Consider the following 27,499-nt stretch of genomic DNA (forward strand, 5'->3'; position numbering starts at 1 on the left):
TTTCTCCTGTTGCTGCCCCCGTGTACTCTCCTCTGGGGCCACGCAGAGCCTTCAAACCACCACCGATCCACAACTTAGCCTTTTCATCAAAATAACAAGCCTTGACTCCACCAAAATACTATCCCCAGCATATTAAACTATCAATTTCTTCTGAGACTTCATTCATCCCCCCAATATTAGAACAATTGTAAATTATATAATTTTTCAAACTCTCTTTGATTAAATTTATTTTTTTCCAGAATTTAGAAGAGGTTTTGGTTGGAAAGAAAGAGAAGATAATTTTTTAAAAAATTGGTATTTCCCAACTCCAGGTGATGGAGTGGTTGAGAAAACAGACAGGAAAGAGCAAGAAGATCAGCAGCAAGGCTCTCCACCTCTTCCCCTTCCCTCCACCTGCTTCCCTTGATGGCCTCTAGGGGCATTTCCACCTTTGCCTGGTGACCTGGCATCATGCCCAGCATGGTGTGGGAACAAGGGCATGGAGGGGATGGCTGCAGGAATCCAACCGAAGCAGCGTGCTAGATGTCTGCATGACTCCAATGTGTGCATGTACATCAGGTTCCTGCACACTACTGGAAGGAACTAGAAGGTACCAGAAGGCCGATGGCTGGCAGAGGCCCAAGGTCAAAGTGCAGAGGCTGCAATGCAAAGGGATTTTAAGACCAGCAAATGGCTGGACTTATGGACGCTAGTCCTGGATGTTAAGGCATCACCACAGCGGGCCAGGGAAACACTTCTTCTACCTCCAGCACGGGAAGAAGACGAGGCCGGCTGCTTACATCAGATGATAGCTGGATCCAAGCGAGGCATCGTGAATGAGAAACCTTGATTTTTCCTGGATCCACTAGACTAGAACACAGCACCATCAGGGGAACGAGAGGGAGATGGGGGTGGAATTCCAAGAGATCATTACTAAAGTTATGCTTAAATGATTAACTTTGATAGAGTTTATCAAAAAGGACAAAATTTGAGTTTTTCTTTACTACTCACAGGATGAAGCTTTTGAAGAAAATCCGATTAAAGAAAAAATAAGTTTAATTTATTTGCACATTTGAGTGTATTGTGAGTACATGTGGGACCCTGGTAAAAAATGTAATAGTGTTTAGCTTTGAAATGTTCTTAATTATTTATCTGGTAATTGCAGGCCTCTGGCTCCGCCCTGGCCCTGGCCTACACTGGCAGGCTGTAAAAGCTTTGAGAACAGGAGGATTTCCCAGAGGGTCAAAAGGCCAGATTGGATTACCGTGTTTTAGACACAATATGGACCTCGGACAGTGCCACCTCCCTCTAAAGGATCAGTAATTAGACAGAGGCTGATTACCCTGATTATTGGCTCTCCCTCCTATGGGGTGAGAGGACCCACGCCTATTCCAGAAAAGACTCCCCTCTTGTCCAGAGCTGCTCTGGTGATACTTTGCCTGCTTACCTGCAGAGCTGAACTGATCCCAGGTCCCCACGATACTTTTACCATAATTAATACCTCCCAAACACACACAGAAACTGCTGATAATCCACACCCCCCGACGCATAAGCTGTGTGACAGTCCAGCAGCAGCAGCAATCTGGAATTATATACTCCAAATTATAGAATGTTTTCCGATCTACGTCTGACTTTATTCTCATCATCTCCCCGTGAGATACACAGAGCAGCTAATTTTATCCCTTCTTATCCCATTTTACACTTAAGGAAACTGTGATCCAAAATGGTTAGGTGGCTCATAAAGACTGGGAGGAAATGGACAATAAAATGATTATAGTGGCTGCACAGGACAGCAGAACCAAGAATAGTTTTTTTCCTCTCTATTTTCTGAGTTTTCTGTAATATGGTTATATTAATAATTAAGAAAAAATGTTTACAAAGAAATCAGTGTAAAACTGGTGAAATCTGAATAAAGTCTGCGGATTGTACCAACATCAATCTCCAGGCTTGACACATGCCACAGTTACCACTGGGGATGCTGGGTGAAGGGTGCACAAGACCTCTCTGTACTACTGTCTAACTTCCTGTGAATCTATAATCATCTTCCCCCCAAAAAGTTAAAAAAAATCAGAAAAAAAATTTAATTGGAAAACAAAAGTTTATGTGGCTAATTAAATTTGGAGTCTGGTGTGAAATGCTACGCACCTAGCGTGAAGCCCAGTGCACTTTTCAAAATACATTCTTGATGACTTATCAATCTCCCAGAAACACAACTGGCGGGTCTAAGTGAGCAGGGACATCATTCTGTTCACCACTGTAAGCAAAGCACCGACAATAATGCACATACTAGGATCTCAGATTACTGTTGTATGAGTGAATAAATGCATGAAATCTAAAGAAAATTATTTTCTCCTAGTAACTTGGGGATCAAAGTTGGTGAAAATATTAAAGAAGCTCACTGATAACCTCCCACACTGATTTCCCACAAGAAATTGAGTTACATTTGATATTTAATGATATTTGCCGTTTCCCGAATGTTTGGAGACACCAAAGGGAGAGGTGTTGTGCTCTCGTGATTCTCCACTTAACTCTCCTCCAACGCATCTCCACTGGGGGGGAGATGCTGGGGTCCTCCAACATCCTCTCCTCACTGTTCTGTTTCTTGGCAACCCCTGGACCAATCTGCCTTCCCATCCCTCAAGATTCTATGGTAACTATGTTTTCCTACTTACTTTTGATCACAGGAAACCAAAGCCAAGCAAAATGGGAGAGGGAGCTAGAGTCAGGGTCAGCTGTCGTGTCTGTGCACATACGTGAGGCATGTCCATAAACCCTGGGGATTTCTGGGGCAGGTGTCCAAGCAGGTCATCAGTTTCATTTTGAGACTCAGCCTGTATTTCAAGCCCCTCCTCTTGGTCCTTCACTCATCACACTGCCATGGAGAAGCTGACACAGTGCATCATCAAACAAAGCAGGGAAAATCTCGCTCGTTTGGGAAGGCGAAGGAAACAGCACTGAGAAGTTGATGGAAAGAAGTCAGGTGGACTTCCCTGGTGGCGCACTGGTTGGGAGTCTGCCTGCCAGTGCAGGGGACACGGGTTCGAGCCCTGGTCCGGGAGGATCCTGTATGCCACAGAGCAACTAAGCCCGTGCGCCACAACTACTGAGCCTGCGCTCTACAGCCCGTGAGCCACAACTACTGAGCCCAGGTGCTGCAGCTACTGAAGCCAACGCGCCTAGAGCCCGTGGGATCCTGCATGCCACAGAGCAACTAAGCCCAGGTGCTGCAGCTACTGAAGCCAACGCGCCTAGAGCCCGTGCTCCACAACAAAGAGAAGGCACCGTAATGAGAAGCCCACGCACCACAACGAAGAGCAGCCCCCGCTCGCCACAACTAGAGAAAGCCCGAGCACAGCAACGAAGACCCAAGGCAGCCATAAATAAATAAATAAAAGTCAGGTGACATCGTGCCTTTGAGAGACAGAAGTGCCTCTTCTCAGCACAAGACATTATCTCACTGGATCAGAACGAACTCGAACAAAAAATAGGAGGGAGTCTTTTCTCCCCTTTGGTTTAATTTATCTGTGTTATTTTCATTCTAAGACAAAAAAAATATTGATGAAGAGGATTTAAAGCTGACTCTAAAGCCAATTCCCCCTGCTTTATTTTAGCATGACCAGACTGATGGGCTATGCACATGAAACGGAAAGTGTTCATAAAAATTGGAACAGACAGGAATTTTCTATTCTGAAGTTGACCTTCAGTGTGGATTTCTCAGATGTAATGTAACATAGGTCATGGAGGCAGTATTCTATCCGGGATGTTCATTTGTAAATTAATGATTTACGTATTGATATATCTATTCATTTGGCATATATTGTGCATATTGAGTTCCTAGTATGTGCCAGGTACTTTGGACACTAGCACATGAGAAACCCTGAAAACTATTTATGTGATGAACAAATGAATGACTGGTCCCATAGTGCATGGCACTTCTGTGTTGTACTGATCACCAAACAACATCTCTCTGTGTTTGCACATTCCACCAGGGTGTACCTGGTGGTACTGAAGCCCAGTCTCATTTAAATCTAAGTATGTGGTCATAAATGGGTTCAAGATGCAGCCATTGGCCCATTATCCATGCTTTCAGGGCCATGATAATAAAGTTAGCAAAGGTATATTTTTTCACTGTGTTTTGAAGGAAAACTCATTAAAATGAATCTTTCCTTCTAATAAGTGTCTAATTAGTGGCCAGATCATCTGGTCAAAACAGGCAAGGATAGGCACCACTTGCTGTTTAAAATACAGGCCCTTTTTGTACTGTTAAGAGTCTCTTGAACATACTTAATCTTCTGACTGAGTCTTCGTTTGCACAGATGAGATTAAAAATTGGACTTTTTAAAAGGCGATTGGCATTAAACCTAAGCAATCTTTTGGATACTATGAATGTCCTGAGTATGTCTTTCTTTGTTTTGGAGACTATATTATGTATGTGGAATCCCAGTTCAAGGATTTATCTAAATTGGCTGTGTTATACCAGATGACAGCAAGGGGATTTGTTCAAAATTAGCTTATGTCTTCTGAGGCAGAGCAAATTATGCACAACTCCCAGGAAATCATTTACTACAATCTCCTCTAGCACTTGCACCGTAGCTGTTCATAGCCAGAGTCTGCTATAGAGTCAGAAAGGTGAACAAAGGGGCTGTGATTTCTATTGATCACCCTACCCCAACCCCCAGTCTCCTGAAAGTCTGAGGGAGGAAGCAGCTGTGGCCTGAGATAATTACAACTCTTTGCATATGAAAGTGATCAAAACGTAACATCTTCCTGCTTGGGGCACACTCTGCCCCACCGCCCAATCTTGGCGGACCCCACCTGTGCTGCACCACTTGATTGAGCAGGCCTAGCCCTTCTTCCAGGACTCTTTTCAATAACTACATTCAGCTTTTCTCATTATAGTTGCCCAGACCATGTCCGACTCAAGATACAAAACCTCTTAGCCTTCGTTAACCACGTTCCATTGGAAAACTCTCCTGCTCTCCATTGGTCAAGGTTTTCAGAAAAAGTTTTCAACATCTGAACCAAATGGAGAGTGAGTGCATTTATAAGCATGAAAATATGTGACATTTCAGGATTAGTATCTTAAAAGGAATCATCAGCCCACTTCATCGTCTTGTCAATGTAACTGTTATATCTAAAATGACTTGTGCTCTGATTCTTGAAGCATCCAGTTCAGAAAAAGGGACTATAAACAATGCATGACTTCTGCCTCCTGCTTTGACTCTTTCTGTAAATGGCAAAATCATTTTACCAATTTCCCTTAGTTTTTTAGACTCAAAGCTTTGGCGTCTTTTTTTGTTTTTTAGTTAGGAGACATTATTTTTTAGAAGTTTTCAATTTACAGAAAAACTAAGTGAATTGTGCAGTTGTCATATACTACCCCCTACAAATAATTTCACCTATTATTAACATCTTGCATTAGTGTACTATATTTGTTATAATTAGTGGGCCAATGTTGATAAATTATCATGAACTGAATTATATAGTCTACATTAAGGTTCCCACTGTGTTGTGAAGTTCAGTGGTTTAAACAAGTGTATCATGGCACGTATCCTCCATGACGGTGTCACTTAGAATAGTTTCCCTGCTCTAAAAATCCTCTGTGCCCCATATCACGATCCCTCCCTTCCTCTCCCCAAACCACTGTTTCTCTTCCTGTTTCTATAGTTTTACCTTTTCCAGAACGTCATGTAGTTGGAATTGTATAGTATGTATTCTTTTCAGACTGACTTCTTTTACTTAGTAATATGCATTTAAGATTTCTTCATATCTTTTTCTGTTTTGATAGCTCATTCCTTTTTATCTTTGAATAATATTCTATTGTATGAATGTACCATGGTTTGTATATTTATTCATGTATTGAAGGACACTTCGGTTGCTTCCAGTTTCTAGTGATTATGAATAAAGCTGCTGTAATATTTGTGTGCAGCTATTTGTGTGGACACGTTTTCAACACAACGGGGTAAGTGCCTAGGAGTATAACTGGTAGATCAAATGGGTAAGATTAAGTGTAGCTTTGTAAGAAACTGCGAGAGAGTTTTCCAAAGTGGCTGTAACATTTTGCATTCATATCAGCAATTAATGAGAGTTCCTGTTGCTCCACATCCTCACCAGAATATGGTACTGTCAGTTTAGCCATTTAAAAAAAAAATAAATTTATTTATTTTTGGCTGCGTTGGGTCTTCGTTATTGCGCGCGGGCTTTCTCTAGTTGCGTGAGCAGGGGCCACTCTCCGTTGCGGTGCACGGGCTTCTCACTGCGGTGGCTTCCGCTGTTGTGGAGCACGGGCTCTAGGCGCACAGGCTTCAGCATTTGTGGCTGGCGGGCTCTAGAGCGCAGGCTCAGTAGTGGTGGCTCGCGGGTTTAGTTGCTCCACAGCTTGTGGGATCTTCCCGGACCAGGGCTCAAACCTGTGTCCCCTGCATTGGCAGGCGGATTCTCAACCACTGCGCCACTAGGGAAGCCCAGTTTAGCCATTTTAATAGGTACATAATGGTATCTTATTGTTGCTTTACTTTGCAACTTCCTAATGTGAAATAATGTTGAACACCTTTTCATATGCTTAGTTGCCATCTATGCATCTTAGTGAGAGCTCTGTTCAAATCTTTTGACCATTTTTTAAATTGGGTTGTTTTCTTATTGTTGAGTTTGAAGTGTTCTTTTTATATTTTGGATCTAAGTCCTTTATCAAATATGTGTTTTACAAATATTTTCTTGCAGGCTGTAGCTTGTCATCTCACTAATTAACAGTATCTTCTGCAAATCAGAAGTTTTTAATTTTAATAAAGCCCTACTAATCTTTTTTTTTTTTCTTGATATAGTGTACTTTTGGTGTTGTGTCTAAAAACTCATCTCTAAACCCAAGGTCATCTAGGTTTTTTCCTATGTTATCTTCTAGGAGTTGTATAGTTTTGCACTTAGATCTATGATCCATTTGGAGTTTATTTTTTGTGGAAGATTTAAAGTCTGTGTCTAGATTTTTTTTCCTGCATATTGATATCCAATTATCCCAACAACATTTATTGAAAAGACTATCTTTTCTCTGCTAAATTGTCTTTTGAGATCGTACCTTAGTTCTTTGATGTTCTGTTCTCCCTCTATCCTCCCCCCTTTTTTTCTGTTCACATTTCAGTTTGGGAAGTTTCCATCCACCTATCTTCAAGCTCACTGACTCCTTCCTGGGTGGTGTCCAGTCAAAGGCATTCTTCACGTCTATTGCAGTGTCTTTGATTTCTAGCATTTCCTCTAGACCCTGTCTCAGAGTTTCCATTTCTGCTCACACTACCCATCTGTTCCTGCATGCTGTATACTTTTTCCTTTAGAGTTCTTAGCATCTTAGTCATGGTTATTTTAAATTCCTTATATGATAATCCCCCAAATACATGCCATATCTGAGTCTGATTCTGTTGCTTGTATTGTCTCCTCAATTTTCTTTTTTTGCCTTTTAGCAAACCTTGGGATATTTTATTGAAAGCCCAACACGATGTACTGGGTAATAGAAACTGAGATAATTAGTTTTTTAGTGTAAATTTCGTGTTAATCTGGCTAGCTGTTGGGCGGTGTTTAATGTTTGCTGTCGTTGTGGATGCCAAAAGCTTCAGTTTCCTTTAGTTTCCTTGTGTTTTTGTTTTCCTTTTTTTTGGTCCCTTTTCCCAAGACAGGCGGGGACTTTTCTCTGATCTTTCCCATGAAAACCTGGTAGGGCTTCTGCAGGAAAAAAATCTATGAAAGTGTGTGGACCTCTCTAAGACTGGGCCTCCAGGGGTTTTTAACTCTCAAACTAAGTTCACATTCAGGATCCAGAAATTTATCAAAATTGCCACCTGCATATTCCTACCAGTTAGTAGCTCCAGTGGCTTCTGACCTTGGCTGTTATTCTGTGTATCCATCTGTCTCTCTGGGTTCGATGTGATGGTCTGTCCTGTAACCTCAGTTCTCTGATGGCTCAAAGAAAAATCATTTTCACTTGGTTCGGCTTTTTTTCCCTTGTTATAAGAACACCATGCTCTTTATCTGTAGAAGCTGAAATCAGAAAGGACTTCCTGGAGTCATTTAATTCTTCCCTCAACCTCACCCTTTACCTTTCAACCTAACTCATTCAGTTATTCAATATTTATTTTGCTGCTGTAACATACATGGGCATTTACTGCCTTGCCATTCAGCAGTGAAGAAGTCAGACAAGGTCTGTATTTGCATGGAATCTAAATTCTAGCTGACGATGAATAAAAGGAGAAAGAAGGAAACAGTCTTTTCAGATAGCAATAATGTTTACAAAAGAACAGAATAATATTCCTCCTGGTGATAGGAGGAATCAGAAACACTTTAGATAGAGTGATCTGAGAAGTAATTTAGATGGTGTAGTCAACTGAGAACTAAAAAACCTGTGAGCTACGGGATGTTCTATAGGAAGAGACTTCAGGGAGAATAAATCCTAAATACAAGGGCTGTAAGTTTGGAACATGTTTAAATATTTTAAAAAACACAGAAAACACCACTATTACAGAAGTATACTGAGTACAGTGAGGTCTGCCATGACATGTATCTAGGGAGAATACAAACAGGGTAAAGATTAGGTCAAGCCTTGAAGGTCACGGCATTACTTTCAATTTTATTCTAAGTCCTTTGACATGCCATTGGAGTAGACTGACATTTAATAACATATGTTTCTTTCCATGTCTGCAGAGAATGGATATATTAAAGCATGGATGTGAGAAAAATAACAAAGAGATAGTTGTGGCAGTTCAGGTGAGAGGTAATGGTGGCTTGGATCCGGGCTGTGGCCATGGTAAAGTGGATGGAGATGGCTAATCTGTCACATCCTTGAAGAGAGAAGATTCAGAACCCAACTTTTGATGGGGTGGAGGTAAGGGAGGGTATAGAGGATTAAGACAGACTTGTAGGTTCTTGTTGGGGTTTCTTGAATATTGGTCAGATTCTGGATTTATTTTGAAGGCAGAAATAAAAGGATTTGGTAATTGAATGGGGGGCATCTGACACACAGAAGAGGGGAATGACTGGGACAAAGATGCCATCAGCTGCAGCGTGGCAAGTCATGTGTGGCTTCTCCTGCCTCTGAAGATGAACATGTTGATAAAAATTTGCCAGTTCCTTTATATCTTATTTTCATGTGGAAACCTGGACAGCATGAAATATAAGTCAGAGTAGAGAATGAGACTGATTTGACACAGGGATTCACCTCAATTTAAAAGTCCAAACAATCACATCTGTGCCGAAGCTTGGACATGTTTTGTGAACGTCGGGGGCAGTAAGGGTTCACCGCCTGTGGAGCAGAGCTCCTCCTATAGGAGCTCTGGATTGTCGATTGATGAGAAGTCGATCATTCTGCAGGCATCCTAAATGAATTCAAAATGCTTTATCTGTAAATCCGAGTGTTGCTGTTTTCTGCCCAAACGTCAAATGATAAAATAAAGTATTAAAATGTTTTCCACATGAACACATTTAAGGATATTATCATATATAAAAATACAGACCCTAGAAAGTGACCTTTGTTTACACAGTAATCTCACCATCTCTCTTCTAGAAAACCACAGAAATTTCTCTGTTCTTACTACATTAGATTGAAAATTGCAGTTTATACGTCTGTCTCCCACTGCAAAAGTGGTTCGTAAGCACTCGGAGGAGTGGACCACGGTCTGCAGTATTCAGCGTATGATTTGAAGCTAATTCCCTACACATGTGCTTACACACATAAACATCCGATTCAGCAAATGCTTGCATGGCTGGCCATTATGGGGCTCTTAGATACCATCCATGGATCTCTGAGGAGATCATCTGAAGCACTGCAGGACCAGGCTGCTGTGTTTCAATCTAATCCACACTAGGCTAAAATACTACTTGTGGAGATAGCAGAGCTTGCATACATGCTTAAGAAACCCTGCTTTGGGCTAAGGCTTCAAGTTCTCTAGGGTAGCACTGTTGTGGCTTTAGCTCTTCTCTAGCCCCTAGTCCTAGCGAAAGGGTCAGTGCAGAGTCTCTGAAGCCTGCTATAAAAAGAAATGCAATACATGGAAGAAAAACTTGGCCTAAGAAGCTGACTTTTCACTGAATAGCAAAAAGCTATGGTTGAATTCCTCATATAACACAGACCATAAAATACTATTCTGTTCCATCTTCCTCCTTTTTAATCCTCAAAGGGTTTCATCATGTTCTACATTTAGACATTCTTAGCGAAAGGATATTCAAATTTTAGTGTATTTGCTATCCAAATAAGTTTTACTACAGCGTGCATAACTTGGACCATGTTCTTGTATAATATAATGGGGAAAATAGACAAAGAATGAACTAGGACCTTCAGAGTGAAATAAGTGCTCAATAGGAAGCCCATTCGGTTCTCGGGGAGCAGGAGGAGAATGATTAATTCTGATTAGGGACTCAAAGCATAGCTTCTTTGAGTCCATTTGCCTTACTCTCTGGGTCCAACTCTCACCATAGTCTCTGGTATCAGTAAGGAGAGGGTAAGCTTGTGTTGCCGTAACGAACAATCCCCCAATCTCAGTGGCGTAACGCAAAGCTCTACCCAACACCGCTCATATGAAATCAGCTGTCAGCTGGATGACTATGCAGTTGTCCTCTGTGTGGTGATTCAGCAAATCAACCTGCCGTAGCTTTGATACCTTACTTTCAATGGCTCCCATGCTTATTGCCTCAGGGGAAGAAATATCCTGGAGAATCATGTATTGAAAAGGGCTTCTCATCCTCAGCTCAGAGGTAAAACATATTTTATTGGATAGAATCAATCATGTGGTCTCATCAAATTGAAAGGAAGCTGGGAGGGGTTGCCTGTATGGTCAAGCACAAAAAAGTGACACAGTATGTGATGAACCTACAGCATCGTGCTGGCCAACACTGTTTCATCATTTTTCTAGATTTACCATGCCTCTCGGATTCCCTGAACATGCCCAGGGCTTATCGTGCTTTTTACCCACTCTGCACATTCCCTGAGAATTCTCAGAAGATACTTTTGGTGCGTTATTCTGTCCCCTGAAATGCTTGGTCACCCTGTAAGACACCTGCTCCAATGCTACCCTCCCTGAAACTTTCCTTCAGCCCCTTGGAAAAGCTGGTCATTCCCTCATTTGTGACACAATCTACTAGACCGTGTAACGTATGGCATTTGTATTATTTCTTTCTTGCCTTACGTGTCTTTCTTACTAGTTTGTGTGTTTTGAGGTGGGTAGGCAGAGACAACTTTTTGTTCTATCCTGACATTTATTTCCCTGATTTTTAAAATTCTGCACTTGCAGAATATCTCAACATAATAATGTTTAATCAAGGACTGTTCAGCGAGCTGAATGTTTATCCAAAACTTAAAGAATTATTTTTTTAAAAAATCTATTCATCTTCTTGTTTAGGAAGAGTTCAACTGGGTCATAATTACCATCATCCCATATATATTGGAAGTGCCTAATCCTCTATAGAACAGCAAAACATTTACAGTCATTTTTCCACTTGACCAATATCTCATGCTAACAGTTATAAATGGGAGTGAGATAGGGAAACTCAATTAGGATAAGAAGGAGATGATATCTCCAGCTAGAGAGAAACATCAAGAATAACTAAATTGGGTTAAACTTTTATCCTCATGTCTCTAAGCTATAAAGAGCTCCACTCGATATATTTTTTCTATTCTTAGCTTGAGAAATCACACTTAATTTCAATACCTAATTTAGTTTCATTTCAAATTTTCATTAAAATGCTGCAGATCTTCTTCCTCTGTCAATGCAAATAGTAAGTCTGGACCCAGAATTATCCCCACCAGCCCCTTCTTGCTGCCAGACATTCTTTTAAACTATTTAAATAGACATTTTATAACAAATCATTTAATAGAAATATATGATTTACGTAGGCAGAACATAGTGTTTCATTAAAATAAATTAGAAAAGTTTAGACCTTGAGTTCAAACCAGGGTAATTACTTTGTCATTACCTTGCCTATAGTCCTTTCATTTCCAATTGTATATTGATTGGTTAATTCTCTGTTCCATTTTCTTTGAAGAAATTTTTAATGGTCCATAAAATAGTCTTTGTCTCTCTTTTGCACGTATGTTCTATATCCTTCAGTTGAATACCATACCAGAACAGTTTTGAAAGTGAAAAGGGGCACTCTTAAAAATTATACCAGGATAAGAGGCATACACAGAAATGTTCCAAGCATGGTGAGCCATGCGAGACCCTAAGGATAGCCTGCTACTCAGCACTTTGTATTTTTTTTTATTTCTATTTTTTTCGTACCTTTAAATCAGGCATCTGGATCAACCATAATAGTGATAACCCCTATAATGTATAGTATTCAATCAAAGACACTTTGCTGCTTTTTTATTTCCTAGCGTGTGTGTGGCGGGGGAGGGGGGAGGGTAGTTTTTAACCGGGTCAGGTCAAGCCAAAAAACTCTATATAAAAGGTACTCTTAAAAAAGCATCAAGAAGAAGGCAATTGTGGGGTTCAGAAAAACAGTTAATGTAAGAAGGTGCTATGGATTCAGGCTTGTGAATTCAGGTTATCTCTTAAAGAGTTGTGGTGTAAAAAATAAAATAAAATAAACCACTGGGCTGGATGGTAGAGAATCCTGAGAAATTAACAACTTTACCAAAAGTTGAAAGCCAAGACCCTGTACCTCTATTACCCAAAACTTTAACCCTCAAGATAATCTGAACTACCGTTCATTGATCTCACTTAGATCTCAAGTCCTTTATAGGACCATGTGGAATCAGCACATGGCATGCTGACAGATGGACGGCACGGGCTCAAAACACAACCCCACCACCTCCTCTCTAGCTATGACTCGGAAACTTACTTCACTTCTTGTCCTTTTCGCTAAAGAGGAGTAATAATATCACCTCTAGCTCCTGGCCGTAGAGTGGGAATTTATAGTAATAGCGACAACTAGTGAAATAAAACTAATCATTGCTCTCACTCCTTGCGGGCTTACTGTACGTGTGCACTGTGCTAAGTACTTTGCATGCACTGACTCACTCAGTCTTTACCACAACCTTGTGAAGCAGGTAGTATTTATTTTTAGATTTAACGGTAAGGAAAATCATTCTCAAAAAGTTAATCGAGGTTTTCTAAATCCACCTAGAAATGAAGCGGTAGAAGCAGAAATCAAATCCGATATTTTTAGATTCTAAAGTCCACATCCCGGCTGTGGATGAGAAATAATGTAAAAACAAAAGACAGCATTACACGGATTATCATCAATGCGATTGTGTTGTTATATTTATCATTGTTCCCAGGGATCTAATGATTTGTGTTGCTTTCACGACAAACAAATGTCTAGGACACTGATCGTCCTTAGATGTCCCTCGTACCGCTTAAAGAGGTACCCAGTTCTCTGTCACATGCAAATAAATGTGGCCGTTGCATTATTATCAGGGAGGCATTCTCTATGTTAAATTACACATCAATAAACAGAGACTCAGAGTTTGTGATACACTTGAGGGCTCAAGCTCTGTAAGTGCTGGGGATGCATGTGAACCTAACTCGAGTTTCTTCACTTTAACATAGTGCTTGACACCTAATGAGCACTTCATTAAATCCCACAGTTTCCGTTAGCCTACGTGAACGTAAGGAGATGAAATCAGCATGAGAGGAAGGGTTAACGATGATACCCATATTTCCAATGTCCATAAATAAAGACAAACATCTGGGGACACAAAAGGGCAAATGTTCTTTAAAGAGTTGAAATAGTAAGACAGAAGCAAAGGTGTAGTACAGAGAAGCCCTGTTAATGTAGATTTAGTGGTGACAGATTATATGATACCGCTGCAGCACACTACACTAAGTCTAGCTCCTAAACCACTGAATTCAGGCAGTTATAGATAGCCCCTAAATAAAAGCATCATTGCCAAGGGGCAGCACAGTGACAATAGGTGCCAGTTAATGTTCATGACCCTCCACCCACCTGACACTGCTTTTCTGAATGTTCTCTGAAGGTTCTTTAATAGCCCAGGGTCCCTCCCTCTATGAAGGCAGGGTTAGGTAGCTGGAAAAGACAAAAGGTTTGTCTTTCTTGTGTCTCAATGTCTTATTATACACTAGAAGGCATACATTTCCTACGACACCCACAGCTTCCTCCTTAATTTACTATAAGAAAAATAAAGTTCTATGTAATTTTTCTATAATTTATCATCATCTTTCAGCCTTTGCTTCTGTGATCCTATTTCTGTGACCCTAGTCTTTGCTCTATCAATAGCTACCTGGCATGTCCTATGATAACTCAGTCCTTCCTGTTCATCACATGCACTGATGCCAGGACAGGACCGCGTCGTATCGCTGCTTTATCTCCACGGCTGAACACGATGCCCAGCGTGCTGAAGTGAATCAATTCATTTCTCTGTGGCTCCTGATAAATCACCTTCCAGAATCATCTCCGTCTCCCATGAATGCTTGGCATTGCTGCAAATTCCTTTTATTGATATTTAAGCTAATCACCCCTATCTGTAAGGGATCATCCAGAGAAGCAGAAACAATACACCACACACACACACACACACACACACACACACACACACACACACACACACCCATTTATTTGTTATAGGGGTTTGGATTTATGCAACTGCGGAGCTGGCTAATAGTCTCTGCAGGTGTTTTTTTTTTTTTTCTGCAGCTCGAAGTCCACAGGCACACAGGCAGGCAGGAAATACGATGAGCAGGCTGGGACCCCTCGAGCACAAACTGGACTGCATAGATATACTGAAAGCCATGCCTGTGAACAGAGGTCTAGTAGAGCCAGAGCTGGGAGTGAACCCAGGCTTTTCAGTGACCCTCATAACCCTGGGCTGGTGTCGTCTTCTGCATGTGTTCAACTTCAGAGCACTCCGGGAGAGCAGAACCCAGAGGCAAAGCCTGCACTTTCCTGTCTGACTTCCAAGCTGGTATTTCCAGAGCCCACAGCACACTGCTTTAGCAATTATCACATGAGATCATCGCTGCTTTTTATTTTCTGTAGCTCTTACTCCACACACAGATCCTTTCAACATATCATTGGGTCCAAACTGACCTTCTTTCAATGAACAATTTATCCCATTTGTCCCAAGTCCTCAGATTTGGCACATTTATTAAAAATGAAATTTCCTCATATCTTGGTTCAGTGTGCAATTTCTCTGTCCCTGAGTTGATGCATTCTAGGAGAAATCATTTACCTAGTCCTAACAACAGCCATTGTTCAATTCCTAAATACAGAGTCCCTTTAATGTACTTATTTTATCTTGGGACCACACCCTTATGAAATATGATACCTTCAGCGTCCTGTTCCTAATATAATTTGTTTTGCAAGTACCTCATTGTTTTATTAATCCAAAATAAAGACTGCCGATATTTAATGTTACTTTCTTGGTTAACAAGCAAAGTATAGGGCTTCCCTGGTGGAGCAGTGGTTGAGAATCTGCCTGCCAATGCAGGGGAGACGGGTTCGAGCCCTGGTCTGGGAGGATCCCACATGCCACGGAGCAACTGGGCCCGTGAGCCACAACTACTGAGCCTGCGCGTCTGCAGCCTGTGCTCCGCAACAAGAGAGGCCGCGACAGTGAGAGGCCCGCGCACCGCGATGAAGAGTGGCCCCCGCTCGCCGCAACTGGAGAAAGCCCTCGCGCAGAAACGAAGACCCAACACAGCCAAAAATAAAAATTAATTAATTAATTATTAAAAAAAAATTACTTTGACCCTTACCCTTGTCAGGAATTCCGCGCTGCTTGTCTCTCCTCCTCGCATCTGTTTCTTAGCTTCCCATCTAAAAAACAAACAAAAGACAAAACAAGCATAGTATAAAGTTCTGCATAAGCATCTCCTCAGCTCGGTGGACTCCATACCTCTTACTGTACCCTATGGTTTCCCACTCCATATACTAGATCATATGATATTCAAAATGCCAGCAGGTATGTGCTCTTCTGAGACGTCACAGGTAAGATTTCAGCGCACTAAGAAGACATTTCTGTCTAGCGCTGGGACTTTAAAGGCAAGCTCTGAAAATTGTGTCTGCTGATGTCTTCAACCTTCAGGCAAAAGACCAGGAGACTTTAACCAGGGAAAGCAAAGGAAGCCTCAGTCTCCTTAACCTTATGCTTCCACGCCCCCAGAAGCTAGCTGCCTCCAGGCCCGGCTCCCACAGGAGGCCCTGGTGACTTTGGCAGGCATGGGACTACCTTTAATAAAGGATGAATTATGGAACTGCCTTCCCAGGTTTTAGATATCAAGATTGAGTTAAGCCTCTCCTGGTTCTGGAGTAGCTGTTCTAAGTGGACAGGATTCTGGGAAATATTCCAGACGGGTCATGTTGCCAAAATCTGTCCAATGGGGCAGGTTAGCGTGGTATGGATGAGGGTTTCCCAAATTCAATCCACGCACGGTCCTTATGATACCCCCTTAACTACATCGTTTCTTATTTATCTGCATCTTAGTTAAATGTTTTTATTAAAAGAGTAACTTGATGTTACCCCTGTAATTGGAAAATCAGCATGACCTGCCATAAAGCACTTAATTGTAATATCAGAGTAAATAAAGGTAAACAACCTTCTCTTTTAAGACATTTTGTTATACTTGAAATAATATCAACCCTGTTTGAGACTATTTTCTAGTCCTTATTTTTTTAACTGATTGTTTTATTGAGATATAATTCATATGCCACACAATTCCAACATGTTAAGAGATGAGAACACATCGGTCTTATTCTTACAAAAAAAAAAAAAAAACCCTGAAAACCTGATATTGAACAACTTCTCTGGGATTTATCAGAGAATGGAGATGGCATGACAAACTAGCCCTCTACAGGCTGCATAGACAAGTGAATCCAGAGTCACAGCTGACATCTGCTTACCTGAGGCAGAAGCCGCCGGAGCCATCAGCTGTTAGAAACACTTAAATGGAAATTTTTAAAAATTGCTGGAGGCTGAGTTTTGACTAGTGTGAGAATGAGAAACTCTTGGGGGCCTCTCTTGGGGGGTGGGACACCATACTTTCATGAGTTTTAGCAATAGGAACCCTGCCAGGCTGTCATAATGATGATGCCAAAAAGATTCCCATGTGACTCTAGCAGGAGGAGGGGAAAACTAATCCTTGTAAAAGACACCCAGTGTGTTCCCCATAACAAATGCCTGTTCTCCAGGGTAAAAGACCTTCCCAGGACCTTATCCTACATGGACAAAGAGCATTCTTCTTACTCTATTCCCTTCTAGATTTCCTGTCTCATGCAAGGGAAGGATGGAAAGAAAAAAAAAAAAAAGACTAGGAAACACATGTAAAGGTCACAGCCCGGGGACACAGGCCTACTAAAATAAAAGATTTAATCAAAACATGATAGGGCACTTCCCCTCCCCTGGACCTTACCACTATACCAACAGGACCTCAGGATATTCATAGGGATAACAGCTGAAAGAGTTGCAAGACACAGACTCTCTCTGAGGAGGAATATGTAGGGAAACCCAGCTTCAACAGGGAAGACAAAAATGAGAACACTAGAAGAATTTGATGTTTCTGACACTTCAATTACAACAAAATTAAATCCAGTCCAACTCCAAGCCAGAATAACATAAAATCTCTCCCTAAAAGCCTATGTGCACTTCAGTTCCTAATATCCAATCTGTCATGTTTGGCTTTCAATAAAAAAATTACAACTCATCATGCCAAAAGGCAAGAACAAAACACATCTGAAGTGATGAAGCAATCATCAGAATCAGACTGAGATAGGACTGAGACATTGGAATTACCAAACAGGGGGTTTAAAATAACTATATTAATGTGCTAAGGACTTTAATGGAAAAGATAGACAACATGCAGGAACAGAAGGGTAATGTAAGCAGAGATGGAAATGCAAAGAAAAAAATTAAGAGGGAAAGTTAAAATTACAAAAAAACCCACAACATATTATAACATAAATAAAGAACATCTTTGATGGGTTCATCGGTAGACTGAATACCACCAGGGAAAGAATGGGTTATCTTGAAGACAGGTTGTTTGAAACTTCCCAAACTGAAAAGCAAAGACTAAAACCAAAATACAAAGAACACAACAGAACATCCAAGAACTGTGAGAAAATTTCCAAAGATGGAACATGTCTAACTGGAATATTAGAAGGAAAAGAAAGATAATGTAACAGAAGAAAATTTTGAAGTAATAATATCCAAAATCTTTCTAAAATTAATGACTGAAAAGAAACTACAGAGCCAGGAAGCTCAGGATCTGAGCTTAATAAATCCAGGAAGTATTTATTTTGTGATAAATACCAAAAAGATCTACACCTAGATATTTCATATGCAAATTGAAGGAAAGCAAAGGCAAAGAGAACATCCTGAAATAAGCCAGAGGTTGGGGAAGCATATCTTACCTGAAGAGGAGCAAGGAGCAGAATTACAGAGGGCTTCCGGGCACAAACCATGCAAACAGGAAGAGAGAGGACTGAAATATTTAAATTGTTAAAAGATAAACAAAACAAAACACACTATCTTTAATTTTATATTCAGTGAAATTATTCTCGAAAAATGAATGAGAAATAAAGACTTCCTCAAACAAAAACTAAGGGAATCTAGTGCTAACAAAAAATCACCTGCAAGAAAGATTACAAGATGTTCTTTAGGGAGAAGGAAGATGATACAGGTCAGAAATTCAAATTTACATAGAGAAAGAAAAAATGTCAGAGAAGGAAAAAAATGAAAGTAGACTGTTTCACCTAGTTGATCTAAAAGATGCCTACCTGTGTGTTTAAAGTAATAATAATAATGTAATTGGTTATTATAGCATGTAGGTGGGTGAAATAACTGGCAGCAATGACATAGGGATGGGAAGGAAGAAGTGGAAATACTCTGCTCTGTGGTACCCGCACTAACATGAAGTAGTACAGTGTTATTTGACGGCAGACTTAACTTAGGTTAAAACGTATATTGAAAACGCCACGACAATATCTAAAAATGGTTAAACTATAATTATCATTAATATACTAGAGAGGGAATCAAATGAAATCATATAAAATGCTCAAGTGAAACCAGAGAAATCAGGAAAAAAAGGGAGGGGCCAGGAAAAAATGCAGTAAATATAAAACAGGTACAAACATGGTAGGTATTGACTCAACTATACCAATAATCACTTTAATTGAAAATTGTACCAAGTAAAAACAGAGATTGTCAGGGTGGCTAAAACAAATGAAGAAACAAAGACTCAAATATATGTTGTCTACAAGAAATCCATTTTAAATATAAAGACACAGATCAATTAAAACGTAGAGACGTGGATTAAGATTTACCAGGCTAACGCTAATCAAAAGAAATCTGTAATAATTATATTCATCTCAAATGAAACAGACTTCAGAACAAGGAAAATGATCAAAAATAAAGAGGGGTGTATATAATGATAATGGAGTCAGTTCTCCAAAAAGAAATAACAATCTCATTAAGCATGGAGGAAGTCATTCCCACCCACTAGCAATGTGGTAACACAAATTGCTTCACAAGTAATCTAAAGATTACTTAATATAGGCTCAAGGAGTTAAAACACCAGGGCCAAGGCTTCAAGTTAGGGTTTCGGTTTCCACGTCCTGCTCTCTGTCCACTCCTACAGCTTGTGCTCTTTACATCATCCTTTTCACATAAGATGGACAAGTCCCCATTGGGTCTCCTGTTCATACAACATCATCATCGGCATCATCATTACATCAGTCTGTACTTGATCTTATCTCTCAGCCCACATTACTTGGGAGAAAATTGAATGAGCAATGTTTTTACGTAGTTTCTTTCCATTAAGTAGTATTAAAGTTATGTATTAAGTTGTTTTCCAATAAGATATATTTCTGTAGTTAGTTTCTTGCAGGATTCATAAGAAATATAGGAAGGTATAGTATTGAGAGAATCTGATATTTTTTAAGTCCCTTTCCCTTACAGAAAAAAAAAAAAAGAAAATGTCATAAGCCCCAGATGAATAAACAGAACCGGTCATAAAATTCCTGCTGTCAATCAGAAAAAAATGGAACTTGGGCTTATTCATATTTTCGGAAGTTTTCATTTCCTTGTAAGAAATGGTGTTAATGCCTCATAATGTGACAGATGAATGGGATGAATATTATAACTGTCAGTGCTAACATGAAACCGCTCAAGGTCTTTACAATCAGAACAAATTGTACATTGTCTTCAGAGTATCACTGGGAGTTTTAAAGCAATCTATTTAAACTATGCATTTGCAAGGTTAAGAAGAAAATATATCATCACATATTTACTGGTAATTATTTATTCAGTGCCTTCAGTGTGCCAGGAACTGTGCTAAGGGCAGAGGGTCAGGGAATAGTATGCTTAAACCAACTAGGTTTTAATATCCCATAGAGCATACCGTCCACTGACCTGGTTATTCACCGCCAGGCTGTGCGACGAAGACAGGTCTGCACTTAATCCACAACAATAATAACTGGCATTGACTGGGCATCAACTTCAGTCTAAGCTCTTTTGCGATATATTATTTAAGTTTTTACATCAACCTTTCACTGGAAGACAATAAGATCAAAGGAGTTTAAGTAATTTACTTCAAACCACAGAGCACAAAATGGACATTTTTGGGTCCGATTTGTTTTGATTTTTTTCCTAACGCTGGAGCAAGCAATCTGAAACACTAAATTGTCCTAGAATAGACTGACGAAATGCTGCTGACTCTGCCTCACACAAAGCACCAAGGCCAAAGGTGGCTCCACTGCTTCTGTCCAACTCTGCATCTGCCCATCCACCTGGGCATCCTCTAGGCCACCCTCCTCAACAGCATGCTGATGGGCTCTATGCCAGCGGGCGGGGTGCCCAATATCTTGACCTTCAATCGATGTGTCGTGTAGCTACAAAAAGGGGAACACAGCGATGACCACTTTGTCAATCTAGTGTGATAGAATCAGTGGTCATAAGTGAAAGCAATCTCTTTTAGGCATTGATTATATTCAAGGCACCGGGTACGACGCTTTATGTACATTACCTTGAATCCTCACCTACAGCCCACAGCCCAACAATCAGTCATCATTATCTCAGACTATCAGGTGGTAACACCTAGATTTAGGGGGGATAAATAATTTTAAGTCCGCACAGCTAAGGAGCATATAGGAGTGTTTTAGCCTGTTCAGACTACTTTTAGAGTGATGCTCTTCCCCCTTATTCTGACACAGACTGGTGTACTTGAAGCCAATTCTGACATTACCCAAGGTTAGCATCAATTCCACAGATTTAGGGCATGATTCCCAACAAGACTGTCCCCGCCTGAGAAGCAAGCACTAATGGGGTCCCCAGGTCACCTGCACTTCAGACCAACTGGATGTAAATCCGGGAGTCTCCTACAATGCCACTCACGTTCAATAATTCTCTAGAATGACTCACAAAATCCAGAAACTTATTTTGATTGTGTTATTATAAAGGACACAAGTCAGAACCAGCCAAATAAAGAGATGCATAGGGTGAGGTCTGGGAAGTTCCTGAAGGCACAACTTCTGTGTTCGCACCCAGTGGAATCAGGGCACTTTACCTTCCTGGGTCATCAGTGTTTCCACCCACTAGGAGACTCCACTGAACCTCCCCTTCTACAGATTTTTTTGGGGTTTCATTAAGTCAGTATGATTCATTGAATTATTTGTTACACAATGTAACTCAGCCTCCATGGAGGTTGGACTGGCTCAAGTCCCCACCCTCTAATGACATGGTTATCCTGTCTGCTGACAGCTCTCTGGTGTGGTCTCTGGAGCTCATACACAAGAAAAAACTCCCATTACTCAAGAAATTCCAAGAATTAGTCTCCCTCCCAGAAATCAGGGACAAAATCGGTTAAAACAGACATAAGTTCTTCCCTCCAGCAGCCCAGTCCCCCTTTGAAAACAGAGCTAGCAGAGTTTATTGAGATCCTTATAATCATTCTGCAGGTCACGCAGAGTCTATGTCATTAATTAGTGTACAGACGTTGGCTCTGTTCATTCCCTTTCTGTTTGCATCCTTCAGTCCAAGGAGTGCTCTGAGAGTGGTGAGGGAGGGAAGTGGATCAGAAAGGGGAAAGGAGGCTGTTTCCTCTGTCCTGAGTTATCAGGCCGTGCCCTAAATCGACTCCCTAGGACCCCCTGGTCTGTCCTAACCCTGGCAACCAGCCTGCAGCCTAAGGGTCAGGAAGTAGCACCATGTGGGGAGCAGATTTCTAATGGGGTATGGAGATGCAGCTCCTCCACCAGCTTTCTTTGGCATGTAACCTGGCGTGGATGACAGACACAGGCTATGTGAACGTCCGATGTGGGTGATGGTCAAAGCCCTTAAGCTCATGACTCTGTGAATCTCAGACCCCGTTCCCTGGCACAGGCTTTGAACATAACAATCAGATACTACTACCACTAGAGAATTCTCTCAAGTACTCACCATGGGACAGTCACTGCTCTTAGCGCCTCATTAACTTATTTCATCCTCCCAACAATGCTACTGGAAAGTACTATGTCTGTCCTCAGAGTATAAAATGGATTCACCAGGAGGTTTAGTATCTTTCCAAAGCTTGACGATATAGTGAATGTAGGAACTGGGACTCAAACGTATCTGACTCCAAGGCTTTCCCTTGACCAACGTGGGCTCTGAGCCCACGATCTGCTGGCCTCTATAGACGGTATTGTGCTGTACTCGGATTTTAGACCAGTTTCCCAACCTGACTGTGAGTTCCTTGAAGGTGGGTGGGTAAGAATCTTACTTTATACGTTTTCATATTAATTCATAAATGTATTCATTCATTAAACATATACTGAACATAGATTGTCAGGATTTGTTCTAGGTAGTAGGGATACAGTAATGAATAAAACAGATGAAATGCTTATAGAATAGCCAGGAGGCCAGTGTAAGGCTAGGGTAGAGCTATAGGCCATGCAAGGGTGAGGAAGAAGGAAGGAAGGAAGGGTAGGGAAATATATCATAGAGGCATCTACAGACTGTGGTATGGAACTATGGGGTTCTTTCCCACTATCATAAGGAACCACTGAAGCTTCTGGGCAGGACTTGGCATGATCAAATTTCTCTAATAAAGGGTCATTTCGGATACTCTGAAGAATAAGGGGGCACTGCAGCAGGGGAGGCCCTTAGCTGCATAAGGAAGTGGTCCAGGTGGCATATGGTGGGGACCAGGATCACAGTGGTAGTGATAAAAGTGATGAAAAGGGACTGACTTTGGGATATACACAACTGAGAAGGAGGAAGTGGCAAGATTGGTTGGTGGTTCAGATGTAGGGCATAGGAGAAAGAAAGAAGTCAAGAAGCTATTGGCCTGAGCGACTGAATGACTGGATGACACCACGTCAATGAAGGTGTGAAGAGTGGCACTGGACCTTCTAGGAGTCCACAGCATAGGCACCCTAGAATAATCATACTAATAAGACGGTTTCAGACACTGAAGAACTGAGATCACCACTCAGTCAAATGTACAAGTACCTTGGCCTTAGAAATGTGAGGTGTCACAGCTGAGCCTCAGCTTTTTCTAAAAATGAAGTATGAATGGCAATAATGAAGACAATTGTGCCTTCTTCATAGGATCCTTATATGATTTTCTGGGAGTTACAAGAAAAGAATATCAAAGTGCAATACCAGGGAAGGGAGTAAGGTACGCTCTTGGGTCAATATGCTATGTTGGGAGGAAAAAGGACAAGATCATGATCAAACGGTTTAAAAGGTGCATGTGTGCCCACTGCAAATGCCTAAGGGTCACAGTGGACCTAGGAGCACGTGTGGTGCCTGGCAGGTGAGCTGTGCGTCAGTGTAGCCAGGGTGGATGGACTTAGGATGATGACTTTGCCTGAAGGGCACCAAATGAAGGCTGGGTAAATTAATTGAAAAAAAATCATCCAGGTGGAAACCGAGACTGTCTCCTGGGTGGCAGCCCTACTGGTCATGTTAGGTGAAGTGCCCAGTGTGGGGTTAGCAGTGTTTAGATAAGAATGATCAATTCTTAGGTGGCTGAGATATCTGGGCCCATCTCAGTAGTGTGAAAGAACACGTGGGAAAACATTTTGCTATAATAATAACAACAGCCTTTTCTTAGTGAACAAGAGTATCACGCCAGAAACCCCTGGGCTTCATCATCGACAAATTCCCTAGAGCGCCCTCAAGACGGTTTTATGCTTCCATTTTACAACAGGTAATCTGAGGCTCGGGGAGACCAAGCTAATTTGCCCAAGGTCACAGGACTCCTAGCTGTGGAAGACAGGGGTCTAGCCCAGCACCGTCTGGCTTGCAAGCCCGCTTTTTCATTTCATTGAGCAGTGTCCACATGGCGTGCATGTTGGATTTTATCATCATCGCGCCCCTGACTTCCCAGTCTGCCCCGCCTTACCATCTCTCTCCTAATCATCCCCCCAGAAAGCAAGCTGCTCAGCTTCATGAAACACAGGCCGCTGTGACAGGAGCCAAACCCAGAGGGGCCCTCGGGATGGGATGAGGCCCAAATCTCCCCAACAGAGGATGAGAAAACCAAGCTTCCTCATTAATCATGTGGTGTCAGTGATTCCACAGCCACACATAGTCCTCGGCCAAATGAATTCCAAACACAGTTATCTCCACCAAGAGCAATTAGAGACTCACACATTTAACATCAGGGAAGCAAGTCGATGGCAGGGGTGGGCAGTCTGAGTGTCTTTGTTCCTCCTCTGCCCTTGGATATGTGAAGGGGAGGCCTCTCCTCCCACAGAGCACTTGAAAAGATACACATTTTTTTTCTCCAGAGCTTCTGTACTCTTCCTCTGCAACTGGCCTGCTGCCAGGTACACAAATCTGATTTCTCAGGCAAACTAATCCTATTCCTCCCTCAGGGGCAAATTTCCCGTCTCTAATCATTCCCCTCTTTGCACCTTTAATTAACAAGCTGCTGTGATCAAGCAATCAAACCTTTTAAGCCCACATTATTATTACATTTTAAATATCTGATGAAAGAACTTATACAGTAAGATGTTAGCATCCTTCTCCCTCTGCAAAGTCTGAGCTTCATTAATGCAGGGGCTGGGGAAGAAACTTTGACTTGGGAGGGATACACACTTTTTTTGTGAATTTTTATAATTCTAGTTTCTCATCAGTTGCAGTCTTTCCTTCTGGTTCCAATGACTCACTTTCTAAATGGCAGAGCGTAAAAATCCTGGTATTTTGTTTCAAATCCCAGGAACAACAACCGCACATATATTTCCTGAGCGCTTTGCAGTTTACAAAGCTCTCTCACCTTCATCGACTCAAGGTTCTGGCTGCTGCCTCTCTCCAGGCCCATCTCCCCATCCCCCATGCTCTCTGTGCACGAACCCAGCCCCATGGTCCCTCTTTCAGCTCCGCGCATGAGCCAGGTTCCCACCACCTCTCTCCCAACGCACGTTTCTCCCCACACCACTTCACTCGGGCACCTCCTCCTCACTCTCCATATTTTCGTTCAAATTGTACTTCCTCCAGGAAGTCTTCCCGGACTCCATTCCAAGTCAGGATCCTTTGCTCTATATGATTTATTGAGCCTGAGGTTTTCTGCCAAAGCCATAAGCTCAACTGCAATCATATACGTTGTATTTATTCCATATACTTTGTGTGGTTGTTTCATTACTGCCTGTTTCCCCCACTAGACTCTCACCTCTGGAGAAGGTGACCTTGGTTGTCCTTTTTAGCGTTTTATTCCCAGTATGTAGCACAGTGTTCTGTATATTGTGGCTGCTCAATATTTCCTCACTGCAATGATTTAATCTTGTTACATAGGAAACCCATTATGTGCACATGCAGGTACAGGAACTAAGGCTCAGAAAGGTAATGGAACTCACTAAAGATGGCTTTGCTAGTCAGGACTCGATACTGTCAACACAAACCCTCGTTTTCTAATTTCCATACCATTACTGTACCCACTGCCAAACACACACACACACACACACACACACACACACACCCCACTTTCCTTGCCATTGAGGATGGAGGACGAGGAACAGTCTAATAATCTAGCCCTGCATCTGGAGAGGAAAGACAGAAATCTTTCTGTGCTGCAGAAAGATTTCTGTGCTGCATACTCTACGACTGGGTGTTATGGGGAAATTCTTGATGAGCCTCTCGTACCTTCAGTGTTCTGGAACACAAAATGAATGAGCCAGTTGTTATGCTCTTGTCTCTAGGCAGCAAACCCATCCCTTTCTACTCGGCTTTGTGGTGTTGGGCTATGACTCGGCCAACAAAATTTCTGTTGTGAAAACTGACTTCATTTATCATCTGTCAATACGGAGTGCTGGAGGAAGGCCGGAAGGCTGGCGGGGAAGCAGGAGTGTATCCCTTCCTGTTCACTCGCTACTTCTGTTTTTGCCTCTGGTGTTTATAAGCTTCACCGAAGCGGTGGGTCTTCACCCAGAAGTTAGTAGTTTATTCCCGTTTGCAGTGCTTCCAACACCCGCAGAATCAACCTCCCGACCTGTCTCTAGAGATGTCCTTGCTGAGCCAGTGCGCCGAGCTTCGCAGGGCCCCTCCTCTGAACTTCTCAGTGCTAATAATTCTAACTTTTCTCTTGGTTCCAGTTTTGTCTTTCCAGGTCTTCAAAACCTACTTAACAATTATTATATTAATTTTTCTCTTTTAAAATAACTGGCACGTTTTCTCTCTCCTAACTGGATCCTGATTGATAATAGGGACATGAATAAAATCTATTGCATAAAGTTGTTGTGGTAATTAAATGATAATATCTGGGAAAAAATGTTTCCTAAATTATAAAGGGTAATATAGTTGTTAATTTTTATCTTGTTTAGTAAGACATGGCCGTTGCATATGACCCCAGATACTAGAAATACGATCATTTTTGAGTGCTGCTGGGAGGCAAAGTTTGTCCCAGCACAAAAAGAAAAGTTGTAATGGTTATAGTTATTCATAAATGAGGGTGATTCATTATGAGGTCATGATTTTTCTATCAGTGAAGAAATTCAAGTTAACACTGGTTATAACTTCTATATATATTGTATGAGAATATATATTTACATTTATATGCATGTGTTCATTAATTCAATCAACAATGTTTTTAATACATGTGTGTATATTACTTTATAATATAAATGTATTATATTAAGTACTTAATTTTATTACTTAAAATGGTAATTATATGCATGTTCACTGACTCAATCCAAAAAATTTTTAATATATATTGTGTGTATATTACTTTGTAACACACTGAAAATCATGAGTAGAATGTACTCTGTGCCCATCAGCAGCTTACATTTTAGTGGTAGAGACAGGACCAAACACTAGGGACATACAATCGAACGGGTTAAGGGACATGTGGAGATAAACACACATTGTTATGAGACCATGGAGAGAAGGCAACTAACGCAAGAGATGTGTAGAAGTTAGCCAGCAAGAAGCTTCCCATTCAGGGAACTAAGAATGAAGGATAAAGTGTGGGTGTGGGTGGGCTGGGAGGGGGTGGGTGGAGCGAAGAGAGAAAATGAGAGAAGAGACACAGTCTGAATGAGGACTAGAGAAAGGCCCTGGTCTGTGCTTCCTGTAGTTATTTTCCTCTTCTGGTGAGCACGGCTGGATTCCAACATG

At 41.4% G+C, this 27,499-nt stretch overlaps 1 long non-coding RNA gene across 1 annotated transcript in view; it reads right to left on the bottom strand.

Moving 5' to 3' along the window:
- LOC129392837 (uncharacterized) overlaps positions 1–27,499 on the bottom strand; it is a 580,523-nt gene that overhangs the window by 100,643 nt on the left and 452,381 nt on the right. Inside the window, exon 5 of the long non-coding RNA XR_008619476.1 lies at positions 15,669–15,729. This is a non-coding gene — a long non-coding RNA (uncharacterized lncRNA). The remainder of the gene's footprint in view (positions 1–15,668; positions 15,730–27,499) is intronic.

The sequence above is a fragment of the Physeter macrocephalus genome, chromosome 15, assembly GCF_002837175.3.
Source record: "Physeter macrocephalus isolate SW-GA chromosome 15, ASM283717v5, whole genome shotgun sequence".
Taxonomy (NCBI): Eukaryota; Metazoa; Chordata; class Mammalia; order Artiodactyla; family Physeteridae; genus Physeter; species Physeter macrocephalus.